Consider the following 8,049-nt stretch of genomic DNA (forward strand, 5'->3'; position numbering starts at 1 on the left):
CCTGGAGCCAAGCCAGCCGTGCTGACAGATGGCAGCTGTCAGATTTTCAGGCAACTCACTTTGTGATACCCCTCCCGGCCCCCTGAAGGAGGGAGGCACTCTGGAGGTCAGAGCCCCCTCATGTGGGGAGAGAAGCGGGGACAGCCTGGCTGACCCCACGAGGGTGACATCCCTGGGGTGGGGGGTGACCGGCAGCCAGAGCCTCAGAGACATCCCTGTGAGACTGAGGCAGGAGTGACCCAGAGCAGCTTGTGTCCTTGTGGTTGCAGCTGGGAGGGGCCCTCCCCATAGGGTGACCCCAGAAACATGGGAGGGGGCGTAGGGCTGCAGGACAGGCTGCAGATTGTGTGTTTAATCAGAGAGCTTGCGGGACCCGCCCTGGGGCCCCTCTGCTGGGAGGGGCCCTGCAGTTGGCTCAGTGGACCCCCGTAAAGATGTGTCCCCATCCTGTACCCTGAGAATGGGACCTTATTTGGAAAGAGGGTCTCTGCAGATGTGATGCAGTGAAGGATCTGTGATGAGGTCCTCCTGGATGAGGGTGGCCCTACATCCAATGACAGGGTCCTTCTAAGAGACAGAAGATTCTTTCCTACCAACCAACCTCTGTACTGTTAACATTCTATAGGAGAATGGTTTCCAGGAACACATAATCTTTTAACAGTTCAATTATTAATGTGCAAGTTTTTAACATTAAAATCGCACCGACAGTTACCTCCTTGCAAAATGGAGATTAAATGAGATAATGCATATACCCGACCGTTTTGTAAGCTCTTAATGAAGGTGAAACTATTTGAAATAAAAGAGAAACTGCGCCCCCCAAAAAGAAGGAGGGCCAAGCAGTAGGATTCAAAGGAAGGGCCCCTGCTTCCCTCCCTCCTGGCCAGGCATCGTTGGCCTCGGGCGTTCCCGGGAGACCCACCGAAACGCTGCCTGGAGATCCTTTCACTCCAGATTTTATAGGACACGCGCTTCACCCGCATGCAGACGGTGCGCTCTCCCATCATGGCAGAATCGGGCATTCGCTACTCAGTTTCATCTCTTCCTCTTTGGAAAACCTTGAAAAGAAAAGAGGATCTCGTGACGGACTTTGGTGACAAACGCCGGGCTGGAAACTGGGAGAAGGCAGAGGGTGTGCGCATCGCAGGAGAGCATCCTGACACCGGGCGGACACGTGGGACCCGCTTCCTCGGTCCATATTCCCCCCGCTCCCCGCAGTGGCGGGGCCCTAAGGGGCTTTGCCGTCTTGCACCTGGGTCTCACAGCTGTCCGTCTGTGCCCACATCTCGGGCAGGGTCCCCATGCCCTTGGGAAGTGAGGTTGGGGTTATTCTGATTCTTTCTACACAGAGGACAGATCCTTCACTTCATCACATCTGCAAAGGCCCTGCTTCCAAATAAAGTCCCATTCTGTGGTTCTGGGTGGACATGACTTTTAGGGGGACGCTTTCAGGTCACTACACTGTGTACTGAGAAGGTGTCAGAAGCTCCATTGGGAGGAAGGACGTTGCTCTCTCCTCGGGGCTGGTGACAACCGGCTCCTTGAGCTGAGTCAGAGGCATTCAGGAAATCACAGCTTCACCATCGGACACAAAGCCCGGTGACCCCTAAAGGGGCTCAGTGGGACCCGGGGCTGAGCTGAGCCGGCTGCCCGCTGAGGGCTCAACTTTGAGCATCTAAGACCCAAGCAGGGAGGCTGCAGAGAAAGGAAGGGGTACTTACGGGGCCTCTCTTAGAAAGGCTGCCCTGTAAAGACAGAACAAAGGAAAGATGGTAAGTGGCTCTCTTCTCAGCATTGTCTGCAAATGTGGGAACCCCCTCGGAAGCCCAGGATGGGTATGAAATTATTTTAAGCAGAAGATATTTGGGATCCAACAGACGCAGGAAAACAAAGGCTTCTCGGAGTTTCTCTTATCAAACTGAAAGCAAAAACTTCTGGGAGTGAGGCATGCCATAAATTCCCTCTAGGGACACTTCACTCCCAGGAAAGAGCTGAAACCATCATAAATTCTGTCTCCAGGGAAGTTTTATGGCCTTGAAGAAAGTACCACTCGTACTGGCATAAACAAACATTATCACAGACTTTCTTATGCACCATTTGTTCTCCTAGAAACCCATCTGTCTTTCCGAAAGATACCCATCTGTAGGAAATTCCCTGGCGGGCCAGTGCGCTTTCACTGCCATGGACCTGGGTTTGAAAGAAACCCTTTTTTTTTTTTTTTCCCATTGAAGCCTATTCTCCCTTCTTTCCTTTCCCCTATATTCATTTAGGAAGAAAAGTTCCTAAGTTCAGCTATTTAAGAGCGAGTTCTTTTGTGCACTCCGTACGGATAGGAATAAACGTTGCCTTTTTTGACAGGGCCCCTGCTCTGAGGGAACTTGCTTTCTGAAGAAAGCAAATGTGGATGAAAACCCTAAAAGTAAGAGCTAAAACTACAAAACCCTCAGAATCAAAAAAAAAAAAGCGGAATCTTTACAACTTTGGGCGAGGCAAACCAGTTTCCTAGGTACTACAATGTCTTTTGTCTTTCAATGACAAAAGAAAACAAGATAAGTGAACGTCTTCAAAAAGGAATGAGCAGGACTTCCCTGGTGGCGCAGAGGTTGAGAGTCTGCCTGCCGATGCAGGGGAGGCGGGTTCGTGCCCCGGGCTGGGAAGATCCCACGTGCCGCAGAGCGGCTGGGCCCGTGAGCCATGGCCGCTGAGCCTGCGCATCCAGAGCAACGGGAGAGGCCACAACAGTGAGAGGCCCGCATACCGCAAAAAAAAAAAAAGATAAAGTTGCTAATTTCCTGACACTTTCAGACCAGAGGAGGATTTTAGAACCTAGAGCCACTAGCCAGATGAAGGAGATGGGTGTTTTCTTCCTGGATGTTTGGACATTTTAGACCGGTGCCCCCCTGGGGCCTTGAGGAAACATTTCTGGACTGTGGGACAGCATTTAACGTGACGACCCCAGCGAGGCCTCATGTGGAATTCACTGTATGTCTATTCATCGTCAGTGACAAGATAAGAAAACAAGACCTCTTTGAGGGGTCACAAGAACTCTTGTCAAATCTGCACCTTCATCAGAGAGCTTGAACGACGTTCGTTACGGGGTACCATCTGCTATAGGTTTTAGACGCACTTGATGAACACACTGAATATACGGCAAGATGATTTTGCGGGGTAGGGGACGTTTAGGGTGTTATGAAAATTTAACTTCGCCCACAGGTATGGTATAGGATTCAAAAAGGTTATGGTTATAAATTAAACCAGCAAAGTTGTAACCAAATTCCCAGGGAGGGAAGAGCCCGTAAGATGGTATCACTGAGCAGAGAAATCATTCTTTCTTTTCAGCTAAAAGCTACTGACAGGGACTTCCCGGCGGTGCAGTGGTTAGGACTCTGTGCTTCCACTGCAGAGGGCGCAGGTTCCATCCCTGGTCGGGGAACTAAGATCCTGCAAGCCATGCAGTGCGGCCTAAATAAATGAATACATAAAGCTACTTTTTGGAATCCCTATTTTAGGCATGCAGACGTTTTGATATCTAAGGGTAGGCATTCTATCAAAGCTCATAACAAGCAGCGGGAAGGGTATGAAAAAGATCATAACAAGAGCTGCTAAGGATGCTGACAACCCAGAACCCTCAAACGCTGTTTGTGGGGATCTAAAATAGTGCAGCTGCCTTGGAGAACAGTCTGGCATTAATCTGCTCAAGCTGCCATAGCAAATACCATTAGTCGAGTGGTTTAAACCACAGACACTTATTTCCCACAGTCCTGGGGCTGAATGTCTAAGATCAGGGAGCTGGCATGGCTGGTTTTCTGGAGAAAACCTTCTTGTCCTTCGGACAGCCACCTCCTCACTGTGACCTCACGTGACGGAGAGAGGGGCTCTGGTGCACCTTCTCTTTTAAGGACACTAATCTCATCATGGGGGCCCCACCCTCATGACCTCATCTAACCCTAATTAATCACCTCCCAAGAGCCTCACCTCCTAACACCATCCCATTGGGGGTCAGAGCTTCAGCATATAAATTTTGGGGAGGACACAGCAAAAAGAAGGCAGTTCTTAGACCTTATAAAATCAGACATACAATTCCTATGCGGCTCAGGAATTTCACTCTCAGGTATTTACCCCAAATAAAGGAAGATTCCCTTCCACAGAAAGACTTGTACCCAAATATCATACAGCGGCTTGATTTTTTTGTCACCCCAAACTGGGAATGACCAAAACGCCCATCAATGGGAAAATGCACCTAGCAACTGTGACATAGCCATGCGCTGGGTTGGAGTGAGACTCATCCATGAAAAGCACCGAGCTACCTGTATACTCAGGGACGTGGGCCAATCTCAAAAACACGCTGAGCTAAAAGAAAGCCAGACAACAGAATTCATACCGTGGGCTTCCCTCTCTAGGAAACTTGGGAGATGGTGCGTCTCATCTACAGGGGCTGGGGTGTCCCTTGGCTGAGGGAGGGACAGGGAATCCAGAGGGAAGTGTTCCACATCGTGCTTGTGACATGGATTTGTCCACTTGCTAAACCTCACGAGGCTGCACTAAGGATGTTCAAATCATCCCTCCATCCGGCAGATTTTCCAGAAGACCTTAGAGTTGTTACCTAGGAGATGTTGAATTAGGAGAGATGTGACTGCCCCCTCCTCACTCACCACCACCCCCCCAGCATTAGAGAAGGAGATCCCAGCCCTGGTAGATGTTTGTGCCGCCCTCAGCAATGGGGTCCCCGGCTGCCCTGAACTTTTAGGACTGCACAGGGTGATGCGGGGTGGGAAAGATCCCGTGCACAGTGTCACCACGCAGAGTACTAACCCCACGGGCTGGCTGGTCCCAGGGACCCTGAGGGCTGCCTCGCCCTGAAAGCTCAGGGGTGGAACACCTTGAGGGCACCCTGGGGGAGAGACAGGCCCTCCCCCTGCAGGATGGCGTGTGGGTCAGTGAGTGAGTCAACGAGTCCACGTCCCGTTTCCCCCTCTGACCTGGCTGCCCACGATGGACCCGGGTCCCTGGCGTGGACCGCAGAGGCAGCAGGCTTCACCCACGGCCGGGGTCTGTCCCCTGTGTCTCGATGAGAGGGGGGGCCTCCCCGGGACCCTCAAGTCCTGCAGGTCAGCCACTGCCCGCTGGGGACTCCACTGAGAAAGACAGAGACAGAGAGACACCGCCGGAAATAGTGCAAGTTGGTGGTGACTGAGTTTGTACTGCGGTCTGTCCGCAAATGACATTTCCTGAACTGTCACTATTCTGTGTTCCTTCCGTGTTTCATCACCTAAAAGAGAGAGTCTGCCGAGACACGGTTTTCCTTCTAAAGACCCTAGTGCACTTTGCAGATATTCGCCTTTTATTTTCCTGCTGTTCCCCTAGACTCTCCCCCCTGGGCCTTTAATATTATTATCATCCTCCTTACTAACGGACAATTTTTTCAGCAGGTTTCGCTTTTCGGAGGCGCTCAGCGGAAGGCATGGAGTTCCCATGGACCCCTCTCCCACCCTCTCCCAGTTTCCCCTGTTACCCTCCTATTATGAAATATCCTGCGTTGGGTGGTGCATCTGTTACCATGGATACGTTGATTCTGATAACCTTGTTCTTAGCCGGCATGTAGTGTAGCCACACAGAACCGGTTCCCTGTCTGAACCCGGGCTTCCAAAGCCCCAGAACCCACTTTTCTATTTCTTTTTTTCCACATATGAAACAGAGAAGTTGCAGTTGCCATGGGGAGAGGATTGGGCTCCAGACTCTACCCTCATCCCCGCTTTCCTTGCCCTCCTTCCTGCACCCCCAGCCCATCTATGAATTTCTTTTTCTGTTTCAGCAAGAAGTGGGACCCTTAATGAATGAACTCAGCCATGTTCCTTAGGGGGTTTTACAACTATCTGGTGTTTTGTGGTTTGTGAACAGTGACTGTGCTGGTGACAGAGGAGGGTCCGTTTGTCTGATCTGGGTGGCCGGGCTGGACTTGAGGATTTGAGCTGGCGGGGTGGGGAAGGGGCTTCTGGATTTGCTCCCTGAGTCCAGGTGGGTGGTCATGGGTCCCTGATCCTGGACACCCTCCCCCCATGTGAGATGCCCTGGCAGGTGTTGTCTTGTAGGGCTGGACCCCTGCGCCTCTGTGCGGGGGTGATGCCTGGTCCTGGAGACTCCTGGGCCCCTCCTCCTGTGGGTGGCCTTCCCGCAGCACCCCAGCTTCTCCATCCCAGGGAGGCCTCAGCCCCCAGAGCACTGGGGTCTCCAGTGCAGCCCTGAGGAGGAATCAGTGTGCTGGCGTGAGGCAGGAAAGTGCATCCTCAGGGCTCTGAGAAAGTCAGGAAGATCCTGGTTTTATTCCGGGCTCTTCCGTCCCCACCCCATCCTGGTCCCTCCAGACCCAGTACAGACAAAACTCTCTGCACAAGCCCCTCCCCTTCCGCCCCTCCCCTCCCCTCCCCAAGCCTTGGGGCTCTGTTCAGGGACTTTGTGGGCCTCCCTGGAATTCCCACAACCCCATGGAGCAAGGACTGTCTTCAATCCCATTTCACAGATGCGGCCCAGAGAGGGCAAGCAGGCTGCCCAAAGTCACACAGCTGTGACGGCATATCCCCTGTGCGCACCTGGGGACTGTTGCCCGGAGTTCCGAGTTGGCACTCAGCGAAACAAAGAAAGCATTGCTCTCTGAGCAGTTACGGCAAACACCCAAAGACCCTGCCGGGCGGGTATGGCCCAGTCAGTCAGTGCCCGTGGGGATGTGCAGAGGGGTCCCCAGAACGGGGTGGAGGTCATTTATGACATTGAGGGATCCACGTAGCATGATGCCATAGTGAGCAGATTCTCAGCCTCACGCTGTTGGGGAAATATAATTAACCCCAAGCCTCCTGCGAACCCAGAAAACCTTCCCACAATGACTGGAGGGGGAGAGCACAGCTTTATCACTGAAGGAGCCCAAACCCAGGAAGGGACGCGCATCACAGGCTGAGACCTGGCAGGGACCGGAAAAGTCCCACCTTCTCGCGCAGCCCGGAGGGCACGACCAAGCCCAGCCTCGTTGTCGGGATAAACAATCACTATTTCCTGAAGCAACAGATCTTGACTGCCCCGTGGGCCGCGCAGGGTTTGTCCTAAACCCCCCGGTTTATCGGGGCCCCATCTACGTTAACCAGTTGCCTCTCTCCGGAGAAAAAAAACACACGTCTCCCCGCTTTAGTGCCAGTAGGTACATTTGCAACTTGGAGCGAGGTCATACTTGCCCTAATGTCACAGAAGAGAGAGTTTAAATTATCTTTCTTGGCCTCCCACCTTCTGAGATGGCCCACACTCTGTCTGTGGTGTGTGTTTCTCTCTAAATAAAGAAAAACAAATATCATATAATATCACTTACATGCTGAATCTAGAAAAATGGTACAGATGAACTTATTTGCCAAGTAAAAACAGAGTCACAAGATGTAGAGAACAAACGTATGGTTACCAAGGTGGGGTGGGGGTGGGTGGGATGAACTGGGCGATTGGGATGGACATCTATACACACTACTATGTATAAAATAGGTAACTAAGGAGAATCTGCTGTACAGGCACAGGGAACTGTACTCAGTGCTCTGCGGTGACCCGAATGGGAAGGAAATCCAAAAAAGAGGGGATAGGTGTATATGTGTAACTGATACACTTGGCTGTACAGTAGAAACTCACACAACAGTGTAAAGCAACTCTACTCCAGTAAAAATTAATTTTAAAAATAAATAAAATTATTTTCCTTAATTTTAATTTGTCTGTCCTTACAAAACCTCATTTACCTGGCCTTCACCTCAAAGAGGGCATGCACTGGGGTTACCGGCCAAAAGCGGCCTGTGTTTGGAGGGCCTGTGAGCTAAGAATACATTGTTACATTTTTTTTTTTTTTTTGGCGATATGTGGGCCTCTCACTGTCGTGGCCTTTCCCGTTGCCGGACGCGCAGGCTCAGCGGCCATGGCTCACGGGCCCAGCCGCTCCGCGGCACGCGGGATCCTCCCGGACCGGGGCACGAACCCATATCCCCTGCATCGGCAGGCGGACTCTCAACCACTGCGCCACCAGGGAGGCCCCAT

Source organism: Lipotes vexillifer, unplaced genomic scaffold (genome assembly GCF_000442215.2).
Source record: "Lipotes vexillifer unplaced genomic scaffold, Lipotes_vexillifer_v1.1 scaffold512, whole genome shotgun sequence".
In the NCBI taxonomy this organism is placed as follows: Eukaryota; Metazoa; Chordata; class Mammalia; order Artiodactyla; family Lipotidae; genus Lipotes; species Lipotes vexillifer.